We start from the raw sequence: 23,164 nt of genomic DNA, 5'->3' as shown, positions 1-23,164 counted from the left end.
TTATAAGAGCATGTCTATACCTATCTTTCCGACTTTCCCGGATATCTTGTCATAAAGGTGTTATCTCCTCTCTTCTGCATAAAACTGAGCACCTTTAATTTTATTTAATTTATTTAATCCATTAGTAATAATATAAGATTAGCATAAAATTTAGATCAAAGAAAAAAAATTTCATAATATGCATAAAGTCTAATGGATATAGAGCCATATATTGGTCTATCAAAACAAATAATGAAACATTATTTAAATTAGAAGAATTTGTAGATTTCGGGTGTTGAGTTTAAACCATTATTACTTTTAAAACCTTACGTTTTGAATAAAATATAAATATTTTTAAACTAGCATTCCATTTGCATTACAAAATTACTTCAAATCCTGGTTTTGAAACCACATCCGTATCATTTTTCACCTTGGTCAAGGAATTTCACAATAAAAAAATGAAACATAGAGTAAAATTTGACAGTTGCAAATGCTCCACTGAACATTTTATAACAAATGAATCACTAATGATGGGAGGAACGATATTTTTCCTTACTCTTCAAACACCTGAAGCTAATTTGAAACTTTTCCGCCTTTTTAAAAGTTCATTTGTAAGAATTATAATATACTTGTTTAGTAGCATTGCTTAGAAACATCGAAATTCCCCAAAATTGTTTTTAAGCATTTCTTATCCACAACAGCCTATTTCAGTTTGTTTGAGCCGCAGAAGTGGAAAGGATTTCAAAATGAATATCGCTAAACCTCGAAAATATTTTTTCAAATGATCTGAAACCATAACAAGGAATTCATCTGTTTGTTGGCATTCTACAAGCCAAACTTAAGGTACTAAAAGGTACCAAATGGTCTTAAAGTACTTAAGGTTCGACTTAAAAGTACCAATTGGTCTTAAGATCTAAGGTACTTAAGGTTCAATTTAAAGGTAACAAAAGGTCTTAAGACTTAAGGCACTTAAGGTTAGACTTAAAGGTATCAAATGGTCTTAAGGTACTTAATGTTCATACCAAACTTAACATAAAAATATTTTGGGAATGAATAATACAAATGATATTTTAAAAGCTAACTAAAATTTTAATTAATGAAAAATTAAATGATACTTATAGTGCATTTTAATTATAGTGATTTTGAGTCTAAATTTCGGGGAAATTTTTTTAAATAACTTTTTGCATGATTTTCAAAAATACTTTTCAATAACTTTTTGCATGATTTTCAAAAATACTTTTCAATACTACTATTGCAATACTTTTTATTGTTTTATTTAAACCATTTTCATTATTTCATCATACATTTAAAAGCATGATTTTCTTCCCTTTTTTAAAGTTAAGAATGAAAGTTAAACTTATTTTTTACGAAGTTCAATTAGGGTTTAGAAAGTACAGTTATAATAACGCGAAAGATATGCATTTAGAAGACAGATTATCAGGACAACTTCGTTTTCAGTGATACTGTGATACCATGGGACCATCTGCTCGACGGAAGAACAAATTTAAAGCCATTAAAATTACAAAATTTAAATGTCTATTACAAATTGATGCTTGAAAATACTTTATTGCAAGAATAAGGAACACCATGCATGTTAATATATTTAATTGAAGTTACATAAAACTATTCTATAACTAGAAACCAGGCTAACCAGCTGGTAAATTAGACGAACACTAATAATCTATGAGTAATGAAAAACTAAATAAACATCATCCACTATTAATAAATTTAAAACATTTTTTTTTATGTTTTGAAAAGAAAGATAATGAAAAAATTCTGAGGATTGTAACCTGACTCGGTGAAAGAAAAGTACACTTATTGCCATAAAGAAAAATGTATTCAACATGCGGGGAAATACAAATATTTTCCATAAAATCCATTCCGATTCTGCTTCTTTTTTTCATCTCTATCTTTTATTCTAATCTTTTAAATCCTCTAACCAGTTATTTTTAATATTTCAAATTTAGCATCAAATGTTAAATATGTAAAATGTTTGAATGTTTAGATTCAATCCTTTTTAAAGAGTTTTAATCAAATTAAAAGCGTTCTACAAGATTTGCTTCTTTTCGGTTGAAACAAAACCTTTACATTCCTTTCAATGTTTAGATTCAACGCTTTTTAAAGACTTTTAATCAAATTAAAAGCGCTCTACAAGATTCACTTCTTTCCGGTTGAAACAAAACCTTTACATTTTTCTGTATTTTTTTAAACAATAGCTTTCTAATTTATCTTAAACTTCTCCCATAAAAATTCCCCTAAGACAAACAAAAAGCGTTCGCCAAGAAAGAATGCTTGTTTTATCTTATCGCATCCATCATCGTTTAAAATGCGTAAAATTTTTAAGATTTTTGTGTGTCATAGACATTTTAAAACAAACAACGATAGCTCGATTAGCGTTTACATATCAGTTTTCAATCCGTAATATATACCAAATGATGCTTATATACTAAATCAAACTGCATTTAACAAGTCTTTATGATATATTTGCTTGAGATGCCAGAAGTCTCTGAAAAACTGAATTACCGAATAATAACAGACCCATAATAATAATTACCATTACAGACAGAAAATTACCATTAATGAATTACCATTAATTTCTTATCAATAATCTCAAATTTTGTCGTAAGTATTCAATCTTAAAATGAATAGATCGTATTAAGAGGAATTCAAAAAATTGTTTGTATTAATTCTTTAAAAGTTAGCATTGAAAAATTTTTTCATAGTTTTTAGTATAAGCAAACAACGGCTATCCTTATGGCTTAGGAATAAAGAGACCAGGAATCCTGGGTTGGCTAGCTATATAAGTTTTGGATTTTTCCCGAATTTTAATTAAATATTCTGAATAATTCAGATTCTTTCTTGAAATTGAGTATATCATATTAAAAGTTATAACAATTTTAGTTATAATATATGTTTAAAAGATAGCTTGTAAAATTTTTTCCTTCTCAACTTTCATTTGACTTAAAAAACGGCAAGGAATAAAGTGAACTTTCCAGATTAGGCAGATATATTGTTCTAGATTGATCTGATTTTTTCCTTCCTTTTTTTATAATAAATAGTAAATATTAAATATATTTTTATAAAAGATGACGATTTAATTAAAGCAAATAACTTCTGAAAAATTCCAGTATTAAAGTAACTATGCATAGAACATGGTCACCCTAAAATAAATAGTGTGAATTGCTTTAAAAAAACGTAGTAATAAAATATAATCTTATTATTTCTTCCTGTCCGCCTTTTTTTTTTTTTTTTACTTTCTATAGTTTAATTTTTTTATTTGAATAATTTATTTTATTCAAATTCTTAAAGCCTCCGAATCTATAATGCATATGCCTTCCCACTCCCTCCCTCCCCCACTCATAAGGCAGAAAAATATTTCTGCGATTTGTGCATTTGGCACATTGTCACTAGTGGCAGATTTTGTACTAGACAGCCATGAACACTTGGTCTAAGAAGGGCCGAAGGCAAATAAAAAAATATAAATAGCCTAGCTACTAAGTAAATTTATGATAAATATGAGTTTGATAAATTATAAAATATTAGGACTACAATGTTTATTTATGAGAGATTACTAAAATTGTCATTAAATAAAGTTTAATTAATTACATACTCATAATATATTGGAATATGAATTTTCATTCAATTGATTATACTATATTTTCCTTGCAAAGTTCTGCAAAATAATAAATTCTGAATCTATATTTATTTGAAGATGATTATTTCTTTATATTAAAAATAAATAAATAAATAAAATTTTAATCCATATATGTTTGAAGTCCATTATTTCTTTATAATCTAACATAGTAATTAGCTGTTTTGATTTGCAAGTAAGAGAATTATTGACTAATAATTATAACTGATACTTATTTCAAGAACTTTATAATATTTTAATACATTTTTTTTATATATACATATTTTTAAAAATGATAATTAAAAGCATTGACCTGTTCACAAAATTACTAAATTAAAAAATTAGACTGAAGCATCTCATTAACATAACTACATCATTAGGTTGAAAATTTGCTGAAATGTGTAATAAATTGACGAGTTATTACGAAGGGCTTCACATACAGTGTACACCTTAAGCGTAATATCTAAATTCTCCTATGAGCGTCCGAATTTAAAACTCAGAAATTTTGAGCACTTACGCTTATCTGATAAACGGATGTAATATTCAATACAATAAATACAAATTGACAGATAATGGAAATAACGCCATAGCACTCTTGTATTTGCATACCTTCTTAGCTCCGAAGGTGGGGGAATACCGCGAGTGTCAACAAAGTTTTCCAAGAAAAATCTCTCCTTATAGCTTCCGGTACTTCCTACTGCGTAACTAGAATCCTTATCAGACGTTGACGGATTAAAGGGTAAACAAACTCTCTTTAGGAAAGAATTACAAGCATACGTAATTTATACTTGCAAATACGGAAATGTCAGTGATTTTGTATGAATGTGGCAAGTGTCACTCTTGTCCTGTGTGCTATATTTGCAAGCGTCTAACTAATGTTTGCAAATAAAGTAATATCTTTTATTGATATGGAATAGGTGCAACTATTGTTCAAGATGCTATCTCAATACAAAAGTTTCAGAATAGTATACTCTTATATTAATTGGAAATTAATAAAAAAAAAACTAATGTTTGTTTCGGAATCAAAACAGAAAACAAACATTCCATAAAACGTAAAATAAAAGTGCAAAGAAATTGCAAAAGAAGTGCAAAAAAATTCAAAATATTTTGATATTAGTGATTTAAAATGCAAAATTCTGGAAGAAAAGCGATTAAAACTCGTATACTGAATTCAGTGCCTTTAATTCTTCTACGAAACTGACACTATCTCTGTGTTATCCATTAATAAAATCTTCATACTAAAAGATTGAACTCAAAATGAAAGAGGGTAGAAAACGCAAAATAATCAAAACGCTATTTTGATATTAATGATTTAAATAACAAAATTCTGGAAGACAGGCGATTGAAATTCTTATGCTAATTTAAGTGCCACTAATTCATCTACGAAACTGGGATGTCTCTTTTATCCGTTAATTAAATCTACGATTTTGACGATTTTAAATAATTATTGCTTCCTTTTTCATTTCTGAGTTTAAACAACCTACAAACATTCCCTATATTCCCTTTTAGCAAATAAAAATTAGATGATGAATGTTGCTCCTTTAACCCTTACAGAAGCAGGTCTGTTTTTTGACATAAATGTGCCTAATTTTAAAAACTAAATTATAAACAATATATTTTTTTAACCTTTTTCCTTTGTCATCATTTGTTGCTGAGTTTTTTTAATTCATTAGAAAACAGCCAACATTACAGTCGAAGACAGTGGCAATGTACGTTGTATGAAAAAAAATTAAAAATGATTGTAACATAAAAATTTAATGAAGCATAGCTATATAATATTCGGACATTTTTGTATTTATCAACTATTATTATTTATTTAAAGTTACATTATGAAATAATTGTGTTGTTATCTAATGCATTTGCATTATTTTACCATTTATTCTTTATTAGAGAAAAATTACACAATTTTGCTTTTTTTTTTTTTTTTTTTTTTTTACTTCTAGGGCAAAATTTTTTGTGTGACAACATGCTTAATACAATTAACAGGAGAAAATCTATTATTCAATAACAGGTAGAAGAAAATTTAAAGGAGAAAACACAGAAAAAGCTAAGTACTCAATAACAGATGGGAGAAAATTTTATCGGAAAACAACAGAAAAAAATTACATATTCAATAATAATTGGAAGAAGGAAAAGGAAAGCACATATGAAAAATTCTAGTAAATATCTGAAAAAATGCAATTATTTCTCACATGCAGACAGTTTAAGATATAAAGTAAAAAAATGTGATTAAAAAAAACTTTTATGAATCAATACTTGAGTATATTAAAACGGGAGGAACTACATAGGATGAAAAATTCAAAGGCCAAGAAATAAAGATATTTAAAATGACTGTTATCAAAAGTACAACAATGATGGTGCAAATTAAGAGATTATTTACAATGATTAGTTCATCGAATACTATAGGTTTGCGCATTTAGCTTCGTATTGCTGTTTAAAATCCCATCATACAGTCTACCAATTGGTATAATCCATTGAGTAATAACAAGGAAATTTCCCATTGAAAAAAACTCAAACCAAGTCAGTGTAGCGGTCAAGACAGAACTTAAAATGGAAACAATTATTGCACTCTGTCGTGACTGTCGTATTAAATATTCATATGTCAGTTTTGAGTAAGCGTCAACATGCTTCCTATACATCATGCTCTCTGTTATATTCAAAAAACAGGCTTTTGACTTGACAACCAAATTCATTTTAAAGTTTAATCCCTTAACTCAGATGAACTTCAACCACCGGAGATTTTTACAGACAGTTTATTTTATTTGAATTAACATCACAATGATGACAGTGAAGAAAGCAGTTGACTGGAAGATGAGTGCGGTTATTGTTAAGTTGTGGTATGATGTTGTGACAAAGACAAACTGAATAAGCGCAAAAATCTTCTGAGCTATTGTTAAATCAAGAAGATTCGTTAATGGAAGTGTAGAATTGAATGCAGGAACATGCATGAAGCTTGTTGTATTCGCAATACATCAATTCATTTTGTTCCAATTTGATACGATTATGCTTTGTTCAATAAGAGTAGTTTACTTATGCAAATATATTTAAATAAAATAACCAATCAAATGCGACATTATCGTTATATATTTCTATTATATTTTTATTAAAATAAAATCTTTGGAAGTATAATATAATATTTTTTGTTATTCAGATGCCTAAACTATAAAATAATACCCTCTAAGTCTGTTCAGAAAAATTCATGACATGATGTTACCTATTTTATCGTTGCTATTTCATTCAATAATACAATGTTGTAAACTATTTACTATCAAATTTTGAATAATATACGCAACCGAAAAATAGTTCAAGGAAGTGCGATGATGGTTTTAGACCTAATGTCATACCTGTTTTCAGGTGTGTAAATACATGAAATATATTTTATCTAATGCATTCAAATATTTAGCCTAAATCGGCAATAGAAGATAAACAATATTAAGAACAACGCTTTTTTAAATTATAATAATGTGAAAACATTTTTTTTACGAAATGGCGAAGTTTTAGAATGATTTCTGATGAGCTAATTTTGGTTTATAATGTTTTTCTTTTTAATTTTTTATTAAAAATTTTTTGAAGTACAATTTAAAGAATTTAAGGCACAAGAAAAAGATTTGCATAAGGGTAGGATGTCATTATTCATAAAAATATTAATTCGCGATAACCATCCAAGCTCTAGAAATAGCCTCAAATTTTTGGCATGGTTTATATACAAGTCGCAGTTATTGAGCGGTTGGTCAGAGCAGCGCCAAGGAACTGCCTTCGATAACAAGAAGTAAGCCTTTCCGTCCTCATTGTCTATTCTTATTTTGATTTTTCGAAAATTATTTAAATTAAATTAACTATTTACAAATATATTAACGATTTATAATATGAACATAATTATTATGCTGCTTATCTTTTATGGACATCTTTAAATATATCCCAATTATTTGAATTATGATTTAACTTTTAACAGAAAAATAATTATAAATATAAATGCACTACTCTAATTTTTTCAAACTTATTTAATTTAAATTAACTATTTACATTTAATTTAACATACTATTCATTACTAAGCACAGGTATTTGGACTTCAGAAAATTTTAACTACCTACATTATGTTGAATTCAATAAAGGATGATATGCTACTCTCATATCATAGCAAAATCCATGAAGTACTGACATATCTGTTCAGAATTTCTGGAAAAACTATAGTTGTAAGCCTGAAGAATTTAAAAGTATAGTTGAGGTTCCATACCTGCTAAATATGCCAACTTTATTTAAAAATGCCGTTTAATTTTTGCTGATTATTCGTAATGCGACTATTTTTTCTAATGGTATTCAAAAGAATACGAAGGACATAGTTCTGACAACAAACAGTAAGAATCAGCTAAAGACTTAAATTAAAAAATCTATAATTATTAATAAAATTAATAAAATTATTTTAATTAATTTCAGAAAATAATACATAATGGTGTAATGGTGAAAAAAAAACTGAAAAATTGATAATAAAATAATTTGGTAAAAAAGGTTTACTTTTTTCTTCTTGTTTTTAGCAAATTTATCGTTTGGATTCTTGCTCGTATTTCGTTTCGGTATTCGTATGTATATACCATCTTGATGTTAAAATAATGGTTTCTGTTTGTAAAAAAAAAAAAAAAAAAAAAAAAAAAAACATTGTTTTCCTAACCTTTGTTTGGATCCGGACGATCATTAAATTTTGGACCATCTGCCAGCGCATCCAATGGCTTAACACCTGCTTTCCACTATTTCCTTTTGAATATTAAAAAGCCAGAAACGTTTGCATATGTATTTATTTAATAAATAATCGGCTGCTCTATTTTCGTGACAGAATTTTGCTTCGTTAAATTAAAAATCCAAATTTTTTTAGTGATTTTAAGATGACATTAGCAATTTGAACTAAGCAGCATCGTTAAAGTTATATTCAAAATTATTTTACCATTTACAAATTAATTTCTTATTATAATTAAAATATCAGGTGAATGAAAATTTCTTTTCCTATAAAAATGAATAAACTAAATTAAAATTATTTTTAAATCTTTAATTTAATTTAAATAATTTTGAAAAAGAAAGCGCAACGGATAACAGAACTTGATGGCAATGATGATTGCCCAACTCACAACAGCAACAGCTGACTAGTATATCAAGTCACATTAAAGTGCTTGAAGGCTATTTTCTCTGATTAGAATTTTGATGAATGAAATGAATATCAGAAAGGCATACATAATACCGTTATACAAAATCTCATCCCGAATTCAGTTTTCTAACTAGCGTCCCAATGTTGTTAGTCTCATTTATTTTTTTTCTTTAAAACATAAATAAATAAGTTCACTTTCAACCATCTAAATTCAAAAGAAATTATCTAAAATATCTAAATTTTTGGCTCAAAAAAGGAAGATGTATGTGATGTAATGGAAACAGTGTAGTGAGAGAGTTTCTATTTGTGAGTGAGTTTCTATTTTAATTGATAAAAGTCAACTTTTGGAGATGAATTCAGAATCGAATTTAAGTTTATAGAGAGAAAATGCAAGGTTTCCCATCCCCAGAGAAAAATTAATAAGATGGAGCAACAACTGAATCTTTTACAGTTTCCATTTCAAAGCATTCCATTATTATTTTTCTTTAAACTTCAAACCTTATACCACTTAAGAAAAACTTCAAATGATATATCTACTCATAACATAAAATGTTTTCATTCTTGAAATCTCATAGATTTCACTTTATAATTTAAATTCTCCTTTGCCATTTCCAAGGTTTTATGCTAGATATCTTTTGAAAAATTTATTAACTTAATAATAAATTTATTTATTATTTTAAATTTATTTAAAAAAATTTCATAAACTTTTATTTTAAATTTTTATCATTTAGATAAAAACTTATTTTAGACTATACGAGTTTTATTACATGTCTGACACAATACGTTAAAGAATGGTTCTCACCCCAATAAACCACTAAACAATCCAAAATCGAATACAAATTTACAATTAAAAAGATCATTTAAAATGCTAAATACTAAGTAACGCCTGTTGCATTTTTGTGTTATTAAATTCACATAAAGACGAAGGCACTGACAGATGTACTCCTGAAGTTTGCTAGAGTTATGAATTTTTGTAGAAAGACTGCATTTCAAATTTCTTTTGTCATAAACATGCACAGTTTCTGAGTTGTAGTGTTAAAAGTTACCAAGATAAAATTCCCAAAGCGCACTTCTCTGGTTAATTCAAGTCTAAAAGTTGCGGATATATAAAAATTTCAATGTTGAAAATGTTTTGAAGAATACAATATTTTCTTTTCCAATATCTTGCGTGCAAAAAAAGGACTTTACACTTGTTCTTTTTTTTTTTTTTTTGAATGATTATAATTTTGTTTCATTAGTGATACTAGATATATCACATCATTTTTGAACTCGTAGCACAGAGTTACTAAAATAATTTTAAAAATTTAAGTCAAATTAGTAATTAAATTAAACAGCAGCAAACACATACACGTTTTAGTTGCGCAGAAATACTTAATGAACACAGTAAGAACGGCATGATAGAATAGAAAAATAATGTCAGGCTCAACCTTTATCTTAAAGAATAAAAACTGACATTTCGAAATTGGGTAGAGCTGGCATTTGAAAATTGGGCCCATACAGGCAGGACTTTAGTACAAAGAAACAAGTGTAATCCATGATACATTCTTATGAACAATGTTAATGGCCGGTTTCTTCGAAACGGAGTTACAATAGCGAATTCAACTAGTAGGGTGACAACACCCATGTGGAGAGGTGAACCTCTGCTGGGAGATGAGCGAATCTGAAGACCAAACATGACGTTCCAAAAAAAGCAAAAGAATCTCTTAAAATCTGTGCCCTTGGTTCTTTCTGCCCCTTTTAATTGCTGTTTGGTTGGAAGCACCCCTCGCGCAGGGAGAGGCGCACGTGGTCTTTCCCCCCTCCCACCCAATCGTATCTCATCTCTCCGACAGCGCGTTCCGTTGACAGAAAAAAACTCCGGTAGACATCTATGACTCCGCAGTGATAGGCATCTATCAGCAATCAGGGTTGCCGGATTTTGAACTTTATCTTCTTTTTGGTGAAATTTGAAATATTTCTTTCCATTCCAAATGAATTAGAGATCTAGTGTATTATAGAACGTTGAAAATGAAAAGAGATCTAGTGTATTATAGAACGTTGAAAATGAAAAGAGATCTAGTGTATTATAGAACGTTGAAAATGAAAAGAGATCTAGTGTATTATAGAACGTTAAAAATGAAAATACAAGTTCATTAGATTAAAGATTTTCTAAATGTTTATCGATACATAATATGCCCACGTATGATTATTTAAAATGAATCACAAACGGTGGCAGATGAAAGAAAAAAAATATTTTATTATCAGTCATAAAAGATTTTTAAAAATTATTTAGAATTCCGGAAAAATATAAGTAATCCGATTTTAACACACTTTTAGCTGTAATCTAAATGGAACAAAAAATCATGCTCCATTTTTACTTGGCTATTTAGTAACAACACATTGCTATTCGAAATTATATGGTTCTAAAATTCCTTAACTTAATATTACACAATGTATGCTAATAGTGATACAACAATTAATTTTGAATTTCGTTATTTTCGGCAAATAAAAAATCACCTCGAGAAAGGGTAACACTTGTTTACTTTTTAGCAAAATTTCCTGGAGGTTGCAGATAAGATAATTTGATTTTAAATATTGAATTTAAAAGATACGAACTCTGGTCAGTTTTTAAAAGACAGATTTTTTTTTCTTTAAACCATATTTTGTTTTAAAATAGTGTTGATCAATTTAATATAGAATAATGGATAGTAAATTCAAATTCATTTTTTGAAAAACAAAAATATTAAATATGTGAAGTACATAATTTTTTTCAATATCAGAATCTTTTCGGATTTAATTTTTAATTATTAAAAGAAAATTTTTTTTATTCCTAAAATTTCGAATTTTTAAATTAGTGGGAGTAGCCTTCACACAATTTTTTCGTATATTCTCTAATATAGGTGTTTCCCCTCTCCTACCATAAAATTAATGACCTTGTATAAAATTAATGACCTTGTACTAAAATTAATGACCTATACTGAATTGTAGCAAAGATCAATGAGCTGAAATGTGCTTTTTTTTTTTGCGTTGATTTCTTATATTTTCACTTTAGGGTACAGTTGAAAGTTATTTTTATTATTTTCTTTCATCAATTTTTTAAAATTTGTATATGGTAAAACATTTTTTTTCTATTAATAGGCCTTTATTTGCTTCTATCTGTTTTTAAAGTTACTGAATTTCATCAATTTATCTAGTTGCATTTTCAATTTTATCTTTCTCACACAACGACTTTGGAACGACTTAATTCCAAATTTTTCGATCTGAAGAAGACCACAATTCTTCGATGTCGAATCTTTAGATGATTACAACATTTGCTTTTCTATTATTTTTTATACAAGGAATTTAAAATTTCATTTAATAATATTTAAACTTGACCCTTTTTCCATTGTTGTGATCAAGATTTTGAAATTAGGTTTATTTTTCCATGTCGAGTACACTTCCGTATAAAATATGCACTTCACAAATTTGATATTTTATTGCCATTAAAATAAAATTTTAAGTTCAGAATAAGCAATGGCGGGAAAATGGAAGAATGTTTCCATTTTAAAATACTGCAGCTTTTACCTGAGATATAATTGTTTATATAAAGATGAAGGCAGAAAAATTAGAGAAATGCAAAGCATAATGAAGAACAATATAAACTTTTGAAATAATGTAAATGATATGCCTAACAAATTTTTTGTAACTCATAATAGCAAGGAACCAACTAGTCGCCAAAGGCGATTAGTATATAATATAAACTTACAATGCAATTATCAAAATAAAACTTCCGCTTTCATATAAAATTATACACATTGAATTGCAGCATTCGTGGAATAATTTAGTTTTCAAAATTAGAACTTTGCCTTTAATGAAACATGGCTATTTCAATAATAGAATAACAAAATATCCATCTTGTTATAATAAGAATAGAAAAGAATTTATTTTATAATTATATAAATAACGAAGAATTCAACTTAATATCAAAAATTATAAAAGATTCAACTTGCAAATATAAAAATAAAGAATTCAAATGTAACCAAGAAATTCGATTTGTTAAAAACATCGGATAACTTATCGTTACAATGTAAACAACAAATAAAAATAAACTACATTTAAATTAATGTTGTCAGCTTAAGAATTAAAACAAATAAAAATAAACTACATTTAAATTAATGTTGTCAGCTTAAGAATTAAAACAAGCTATAATATTAATTCATGTTTCTTTTCTGAAGTAGACGATACTTCAACTGAAAAAGAATTATTATGTAAGATTGAAGTTCAGATTACAAAGCGAAAAAATAAAATAATAAAACATTGAATAATAAAGCAAACAGAAAAGAAAACGAATATGCAAATGTTAAGACGAATTTTTGTTGCTGCCATCTAGTGATCGTATGGGAAGTTTTTAAATATCAATTTAAAAATTCAATTAATTGGATATGAATAATTTGTTTCCGTGGATTTCTTTTAAATATTCAAGCTTCTTTCTATTTAATATTTAATAAAACTCTAGCAAAGATCATTTTTAAAAAGTGGAATAATTTGTTTAAATAAAAGATTAGAGCTAAGCTATGAGCAAAATTCAATTTAAATGGATTTCGAAGATATATTTTTCAAGTAAATTAAAATAATCCCAAACAAAAATTTTACAATTGAAAGATTTCTATTAACTAGTGCTTTACCTAGAACTGAAATTAGACAATTAGTAGATTTAATCTAATAAATTTAATGAAAACATCTTTTGAAAATATGCTATTGGATATCTTTTTTAACTTTTTGATGATTTATTTATAGATAAAATATTATAAAACTGAGCAATATTTTTTTTTCAGAAATCCACTAGTAGTTTTCAACCACTAATACAGAATAAAAATTAAATTAAATTTATCTATAAATTCATAACTAAATTCTGAATGTATTAAAATTCCCCTACTATGCAGAAGCATAAAAATTTCGAAACCAGCATGTCTAGAAACGAGTGAAAATTCAATTTTAAATTTTCGTCTTCATAAACATTAATTAAATACAATTAAATAAAAATGTGAAATAATATGCTAATTTTTAATGTAATCTTAATCGTTTGAAAAGACATGGAATAACAACATCAACAGAAATAAGGAATTAAATTTTGAAAATGCATATAATGTGTCTGCTGGTAATATTTATATGCTATCTATATCTATTCTATTCTTATAATAAAGACTTGATTGCTGAACAACTCTGATTTCTGTACTCATATTTGAAAGAAAAATGCTTGGTTTCAGTAAAAAAATGTTCTTTTATATTAATTGCAGTTTAATCATTTCCACTTTAACTTAAAATTGATATTTTACTGGAACTGATAGAAAATTAGAGAAATACATAGCACATTATGGCTTAAGATCTTTATAATAGTATGAGTGAATTATATAACTATCAACATTTGAAGCTTAAAAATATTTTGACAAAGAACTATTAAAATACAAGTTATATATAATATTTAATTGAAAATTTTAATGTGTATTAAGATTAGCTAACCGGCTGGTCGCCAAAGGCGGCTAGTCAACAATAAAAAATTAAGAAAAACATCTAGAGCTCTTAAGATTCCGAAATAAAGATTCTAGGCGAAGAAGAAGAGGGGAATAAAAGTTCATTGCTCATTTTATTTTCAAAAAAACCTGCTTTCTTGTACCTGACAAAGAAGAATAATGTTTACTTTAGATTCCAATTTCGGTCATTATTATAAAAAGCGAGCATACCTCTCAATTTCCTCGTTTCTCAACAAATGCAATCAATCCAGGAGACTTTCTGCATTATTTCAAATCTTCACAAGTGCAACAGCAATAATAATAATAATAAAACCTCTGAAGTTGATTATACGCAATTTTGAAAAAACTATTCTAGGTTGGTTGATGTTGTGTTGTTGTTGGCAAACTAAGAAATGTTCTTGAACTTATTCGCTTTTGTAAATTTGACAATCATTTTATTTTTAGTGAAGTAATAAATATATCAGTGACCTAAATAGGCTGTATATTGTATGCTTTGAATTTAAGTTACCATTTTAAATGTATTTTTTATAGTTAAGACGTTTAAAATCTGGATTTGATATGCGGATAAAAGTTTTTTTATTAAAGCGAAAAAGCAATCTCCTGCGTGAAAGTAGTCATTTTATCCTATAATAAAAGATTGACTCACATAATGAACAATCTTCATAAACAAGACGCATTCAAAAATTTAAAAAAAAAAAATCGAAAGTTTTTATCATAGTTTTTAATGAGATCCAAGTTAATGTTACATTCCACCATATTTTACATTTATTAAAATTCATTTAAAAATGCTGTTTTTCTTTCATAAATATTCTTTTATATCTATTTAGCAACCACTTGTGACTTCTTTCTTTTTTTTTTTTTTTTGTATGATCTAAAAGACATTTTTTTTTTTTTTTTTTTTGAAAAGCCATTAACTTTTTAGAAAGCTAAAATTATCTTTAGACATGAAATTTTGCTAAATGTAAAATTTTCAATTATTTAAAGGTTGAATTAATTTTTCCAATTACATAACTACTGTTTGTGTGATGTCGTCAAGAATAACAGATGCATCTTTACCTCCAAAGGTTTAAATTGAATATGAATTAGTATCATGAAAATTAAGAATATTTTATTCTATATAACAGTATTTTTTTTTATAATTCCTTAAATTAAAAACTGACAATTCTCGTAACATTTGCAGTATAAATTATTTAAACAATTACTATCTCCATAATTTCTATTTAAATTCGATTTATAAATTAAACTCAAAGTCAACTACATAAATTATTCCAAAAAAAATTCTGAAAACCTAAATACCAATAAAAAAATTAAAATTAATTAATTTTTACCCTATACTTGATTCAAACAAAAACTATCTCCATCATTTTATATTCAAATTGGGTATTAAATTAAACATAGCTTTGATAACACGAAAATGAACTGTTTCTTAATCATCCATTTATTTGCATCCAAAGGACATGAAACGCCTTATTTATGCAATTTAATGCAAATTTAGAAAAAAATGTTTGAATAATATAGGATAAACTATTATGATTTATGATTTATAAGCACAGGAGGCATGCTATACAGTGACAGACTTTAAAAAAAGAAAGGAAAAAGACATTTTTAACCTCTAATTCGAGACATCGTAGTACGCTATTATTTTAGGTTTGATTAATCTACCTTTATTTCACTTTTAAAAACTTAAGCTTGATAATAGCAACGGTAATATGAGCATAAAAAATTATTTAATATCACTTCATAGCTCATACGTATAAATGCCTTTACTAAAACTATAAGAAGAACCATTGTAAATTATTCTTAAAATATTTTTTTAAAAAAATTATTGATTAGGGAAAAAATTTGTATCGATTAAAATAAAATAAATGAAAAGTTTGTTTTATTTTTCTCCCCATTTTAAAGTGGCGTAAAAATGGGTTTTGTGTTATAGCAGTCTCCGTAGTTACTTAGACAAAAGGTATTTTGCTACTATTTTACATTTGACTACAACTATTTTAGGCTAATTAACTTTAAATTAGGTTAAACTTACAACTATTTTAGGTTTGATTCATCTATTTTTATTTGACTTTCAAAACTTAGTCGATAATATTGCAACGGCAATATGAGCACAAAAATTGTATTTAATATTACTTCAATGTTCGTTCGTATAAATGTCGTTAACTGAAACTGTAAGAAACATTGTTGTAAATTATACTTAAAATATTTTTTAAAAATTATTAAATTTAGAGAAAAAATTGCATGGATTAAAATTAAAATTCTTTGGAAAACTTTTTTTTTTTTGTATTTTAAAGTGGCATAAAAATGGGTAATGTGTTATAATATTTCCAGTAGCTATTAAAATAAAACTTAAAGATTTTTATTTATTTTTAATTAAGAAACTAATTAAAAAATATCAAAATGTCTTTTTTGGTAAGTAAAACATTTTATACATTGGTAAGTAAAACATTTTTACATTGGTAAGTAAAACATTTTTACATTGTAAAACATTTTATACTATTTTTATCCACTCATGTCACAGCAAAAATGTCGTTTGGCACACATTAATTGCAATACATCAATGATTTATATTATGTTAGATAATTTCGAACGCAAAACATAAACATTTTAACTATGTCTTTTTACATATTTTAACAAGTTTTCAACAACTTGATTTCATTATTATTTTTAAAAACAGAATTTCGAAATTAACTGTTAAATGAGCTGAATTCTGAAATAATTTGTACTACTATGGTTTGGATGACTTTAAAATATTTTAAGTACTTAATTATCCTTCCAGTCCTAAATTTCATTTAGTTTTCATTTGATATAAATGCGCCATCTAGTAGTAAATTTGGAAAAAAAAAGCTCTATTAATTACTAAATTTCGTAATAAGGATATGAAGTAATAATTAAGAAATATATTAGCGATTAAAATGTAGATTAAATGTATAAAAATAAGGAATTTTTAAGTATGTTTCTATTAGCATATTAAAATGTAGAAAAGAATTTTTTTTAAATCTAAAGTTTGGAGGTCAACAAAAATTATCATAAATAACAAAATATTTGAGCAATTATTACATATTAAAATATAATATGAATGTGAATAAAATGTTAATATATTTAGAATATTTCTACTGCATTTTTAATTTTTCTGTATTTTGAATTTTTTTCCGTTTTTTTTTTCCATTTTTGATAAAGTAATTTGTTTTTTTAGAAGACTCTTAAAATTATTTGTTTCACCTTTCTTATTTTTTTTTATTATTTTAATACATAAAACTCAAATAAATTTTTTCAAGACAAAATTCAAATCAAAACTAGCTTACTTTCAATTACTTACCTTTTTCAAACCCATTTCGATTTAAAATATATTAAAAAAAGAAATAAATTTTCTTCAATCCCAAGAGCACTTGCCAATAGGAAAATGAATTATATGAAAAAAAATTATTACTAGTTAATTAAAATTATTAGTTTTTTAGCTAATTAAGGTTATTAGTTATTTTTAATCGATTATTAGGTATTCTAGATTATTAGTTAATTCTTAGATAATTTTGTACTAGATTTGTGCTTAATTCTCAGTAGTACTAATAACTGATTATTCTGAAGTATTTGTGCACTTGATGTAAATACTGATTACATCAGATGGGATAGTTTAGTATGGGATGATTATAGTTAAAAATCTCGAGCAATAGTTAATCTTCTGCTAAAGGAATGTAGGAATCCTTCAGTAAACATAGTTATAAACTTTATCAGAGACGTCTACAGATTTAAATAGTGCAAATATCCAAGAACTCAGGTAAGAAAACCTTCAGATAATCTCTAACATATGACTGGAAATGGTTCATCTATTTCTATTGAATAGATTGTGGAATTTTACATAAATATGGATAAAATTCTTTCAATTCAAATGTTTTATTTAATCATTGAAGCAAACTTTATATTGCAGTACAGCAAATAAAGTACAACATAAGTACGAAGATGTTCGGATAATAATGAACACAGTGCAAAATACTTTTCTTGAATGACTTGATAACATTAAACAAATATGGACACAGGACGCTTAGATGAATGAGTAGATCATGTGGAACTATCTCTTTGTAAAGCATCTTTCCGTGAGGCAATGGTTTTTCTTTCTAAGATGTTCAGATAATCATTGACAATGAAGGACTTGATAATAGGCCATGAATAGACTTTATAATTTTAAACAAATATAGAGAACAGGGCATAATTTTGTTCAGACGTATGAATCAGTTATGAAGATGAAACTCTGCTTTTCCCTATGTAATGGTTTCTGCTTTCTTTCAAAGATGTTTAGATTATTGTTTACGATACAGGAAGTGGTCAATCTAGCTCTTTTGAACAGAATCAGAAATTTAAGGCTCAAATGGATAAGCCAAAAATTTAGATCGAATATTCAGACCTATGCACTTTGCTATAATACGTTATTCTGTATACTGGATAATTCCTATTGAATACTGTATTCATATTGATATTGTAATAGGGATACTGTACTATTGGATTCTGTATTCCTATTGATATTGCAATATGGATACTGTACTATTGAATACTCTATTCCTATTGTAACATGGATACTATGTCATTGGATACTGTATTCCTATTGATATTGTAATATGGATACTATGTCATTGGATACTGTATTCCTATTGATATTGTAATATGGATACTATGTCATTGGATACTGTATTCCTATTGATATTGTAATATGGATACTATGTCATTGGATACTGTATTCCTATTGATATTGTAATATGGATACTATGTCATTGGATACTGTATTCCTATTGATATTGTAATATGGATACTATGTCATTGGATACTGTATTCCTATTGATATTGTAATATGGATACTATGTCATTGGATACTGTATTCCTATTGATATTGTAATATGGATACTATGTCATTGGATACTGTATTCCTATTGATATTGTAATATGGATACTATGTCATTGGATACTGTATTCCTATTGATATTGTAATATGGATACTGTATTCCTATTGATATTGTAATATGGATACTGTATTCCAGTTGTAATATGGATACTGTAAAACTAGATACTGTATTCCAGTTGTAATATGGATACTGTAAAACTAGATACTGTATCCCAGTTGTAATATGGATACTGTATTCCAGTTGTAATATGGATACTGTACCACTGCATACTGTTTTCCAGTTGTAATATGGATAATGCACCACTGGCTACTGTTTTCCAGTTGTAATATGGATAATGTACCACTGACTACTGTATTCCAGTTGTAATATGGATACTGCACCACTCGATACTGTATTCCTATTGATATTGTAATATGGATACTGTAGATACTGTACTATAGGAAACTTTAATTTCTATTGACTTTCAAAGTAGTTTTAATTTTTAGATCAAAATTCCGTTTGAGTTGGATGGGTAAATCTATAATAAAGAATATTTATTGTGAATTATCGATTTCTACGAACTATTACAAAACACTTGAATTGCACAATTATTACAAAATTGGATTGACTTACACGATTATCACGAAAACATGTGCATAGTAAAATAAGCAAAATCGAATATTAAAAATATACCTTCAAATACTTAAAAATCAAAATAAATCATTCTAAAGATGTAAAAATCGAAACAATGACAGATCCATGATAGTATACGAAGTAATATACATTAAGATATAGTAAAATCTTAGCATGGTGATGGAAGCTTATTAAAGAATTATAATATACTAAAATTTTAAGAAAACTGAAATGGAAAATATGAGAAACTTTTGAATGCAAATCAATCTAATTATGATAAGGCAAAAGATGAACTAAGATCAGGAGCAAAGCAAGATGTGAAAAAAGAACATTGAACAATTTAAGATTGAAAATATAAATATGGATTTCTGCACCAGCAGATTTTGATGGTTTAAGCTTATGCTGAAAGAAGATATTTAGATAACAAATGGACAGAAGAGCATTAAAATTAATTATAAATAATCAGCAAGTAAGAAATTTTTTGGTTTCTCAAAATCTTTGGTTGGCTTATCAAGAACTGAAGTATAACTACAATGTTCAGATTTTTTTGAACTTTGCTCTTAGATTTGTAGAATAACATAAGATCAAAAACAAGCGAAGACAGTCGTTGTTGCAAGCATGAGACAGAGTAACAAAATATTTTAATAAACATTTTTAGATTAATTTTTAAAATCCTTTGCTATACACAACAACAAATAAATAACTTCATTATTCGACATCTTACATAGATATACGATCTCCTAAAATAACATCGAATATATTTGGATTCAATTTAAAATAAGCGCAAATTTTCAAATGGATTTAATAGCGTTCCGGTGTTGCTCAGATTTGAAGTCAAAATTGAGTGAATCTGGCATGTTTGAATTTTGCAAAAGTTTGTCAGCCAAGTTCGGAACATTAAAAAAATAAGCACATGAAAGTATCTCCGTGTTTGAAAATGCATGATACATCACACATTAAATTGGAGTTTGAACGCCAAGTTTGGAATATTAGATAATAAGCATACGAAATTATTTTCATAGTTGAAAATGCATGCAACATCACGCTTTACATTGGAGTTGAGCAATTATTTTCATTCATGAAAATAGCAGCTCACAATAATTACTCACATTTCTTTCGTTTATGAAAGAAATTAAATCTTCTGTCTGTCCCAGAATTATAAGCATTCACTTTCAATGAGTTTTCTTGGATCTGGATAGGATGTTCCTGGAAGTAAGAAAGTCTTAAAGTTATTGGAAAGAAAAAATCAGCGTTGTTCTTGTATTTCTTTTTTACGTTATATTTTCAAAACAAACCAACGTTTCCATAAAAATAAAATTAGGTTGTTTTTTTCGTTAGTGGATTACATAAACTTAACTTTTAAACTAATAATTATACAATACCACAGATCAAAAAGACCTTATTTATTTGGCCAATGCCATTTGAATTTCGCGATCTTTCTTGTTCTAGAACCTTGTATACTTCGCTATTTGCGGTGAGATATCAGTCGACAGAACTTCATTTTATATATAATGTCCATAGTCTGTAGCTCTCGGCTCTGCCCTTTTGATTTGAGTCATTACTGAATGCGAGATTTCTACTTCTGTTTTGACATCTAGCAGTTGAGACAGGTTTCTTTTATGTTTAAATTGACTAATTTATCGATATGCGAATAAACCTAAATATGAATAAATAGCAAAGATCAATGAGCTGAGGTTTGCAATTTTTGTTATTTTATATTAATGCTGGTTCATGATATTCAATCTTCATGGACCAAATTGAAGATTTTTGCCAACATTTTCGATCAGTGCATTTTTTTTTTTTAAAAGTTTGTATTCGGTATCGCATTTTTTAAAATTAGTGAATCACTATTTATTTTAATCTGATTTTAGTGATGAGTTTTGGTTAAGTATTTGTGAATATTATGGATAGAGAAGATCTCATTGCGAAGACGATATTTCTGATGCTATTATACGTATATTTACGTCTAAAGTGTACTTCGAATAATATATTTCTCTTTTTTTTATTTTTTAAATACTCTATTATGTGCATGAGATTTCTTACTACAACTTTTACAATCAGACCTGAGATGTTTTACTTACAATCAGACCTGAGATGTTTTACTTACAATCAGACCTGAGATATCGTTAACAAAATAACAGCTCGTTTGGAAGGATCCATCTTCTAGTATAGACTATGGTGAGTACACAAAATGTTAATGCGTTTTTTTTTTTTTATTATTATTATTTTAAGCTAAATAGGGAAAGAGAAAAAAATGCATGCCCTATGTGTCTTTCTCTTTGAAGATGTACTGTTTCAATTTGGTTTGGTTAGTAATTTTCTAGCGCAAGAGCTAGCACGTCGTTTATGATGTTCAAATCAAGTATTTACTTTTCTTCCATATAAAATAAATTCAAGGAATTCCAAGGAGTTTTTAAAAATTTCAGAGCAACATTATTAAAAATAATTCTTAGTAAAAGAAGGAAAAAAAATCAGAAATTCAGTGTTAAAGGTTGGACATATTTAAATAAGGGATTAATGTCCTATAGATTTTAAAATGGCAAAATAAAGAATATGTGGATCTTTACCAATCAACATAGGAAATGTTTCTATTGTTGTCTCGAAGTGAAACAAGTTTTGAACATTTTAAAAAAAGGCATTCAAAGAGGATTTGAAATACTCATATCCCTCAATTACATTGTGAATATATTAGTATTAGGTTTACAAGTATTGAAAATATTGATGAGAAATCCTTCTGTGTATAGTTCGTAGGCGAGTCAATACCTTGTTTTAATATCGCTTGTATACAATGAAATTCAATCTTCTTTCATAGGTTGAGTAGTATCTAATTTGTTTTGAATATCAAGACTCCATTGATTTTGTGAATTCAAGTAAAACAAAAGATTTTAAATGTTTTTCCAGATCTCTTAATGGAACGCATATTTTTAGAACTTTAGAACTATTTGATTGTTTCAAATGCTTCAGTAACAGAATTGTAAACAGTGATATCTATTTCTACTATTGTAAACAGTTGTAAATTGTAAACAAATTCCACGTGTTTTTGTTTTTTTTTTTGTGCTAGTTTTTTGTCGCTTATTCTCTGTATGAAAACCATGTGACGTAAGTATAAAACATGGTATTAACTGCATTGTTACTTGTCTTTATGACCAAATAATAACACACAATAATTAGAGAAAATGTCAAATTGCTCGAGTTGAAATTCGAGTATCCTAACAGTTTGCAGATCTGAATAATTATACAGAGAAATAATTTTCACAATTAAGAAATATTAAAACATAGAATTTTACAATATTTAAAACGAATCGCTGCAATATAGAGATTGAAATTTGGGACTATTTGAAAATTCTTCAATTTAAAGTAGTTTCTGCGATTCTTACCAGAGAGAAACAAGCGACTAAAATTTAAATTTTATAGGACTGTAGTAAAAATT

General features: G+C 26.8%; 1 protein-coding gene across 2 annotated transcripts in view; it reads left to right on the top strand.

The window, feature by feature from the left end:
* Positions 1–23,164, top strand: part of LOC129981598 (protein NDNF-like) — a 186,004-nt gene that overhangs the window by 4,880 nt on the left and 157,960 nt on the right. The gene's annotated exons all lie outside the window — the stretch shown is intronic.

This window comes from Argiope bruennichi, chromosome 8 (assembly GCF_947563725.1).
Source record: "Argiope bruennichi chromosome 8, qqArgBrue1.1, whole genome shotgun sequence".
In the NCBI taxonomy this organism is placed as follows: domain Eukaryota; kingdom Metazoa; phylum Arthropoda; class Arachnida; order Araneae; family Araneidae; genus Argiope; species Argiope bruennichi.
The sequence above is the reverse complement of the archived record's forward strand: the minus strand, read 5'-3'. Positions and strand labels throughout refer to the sequence as shown.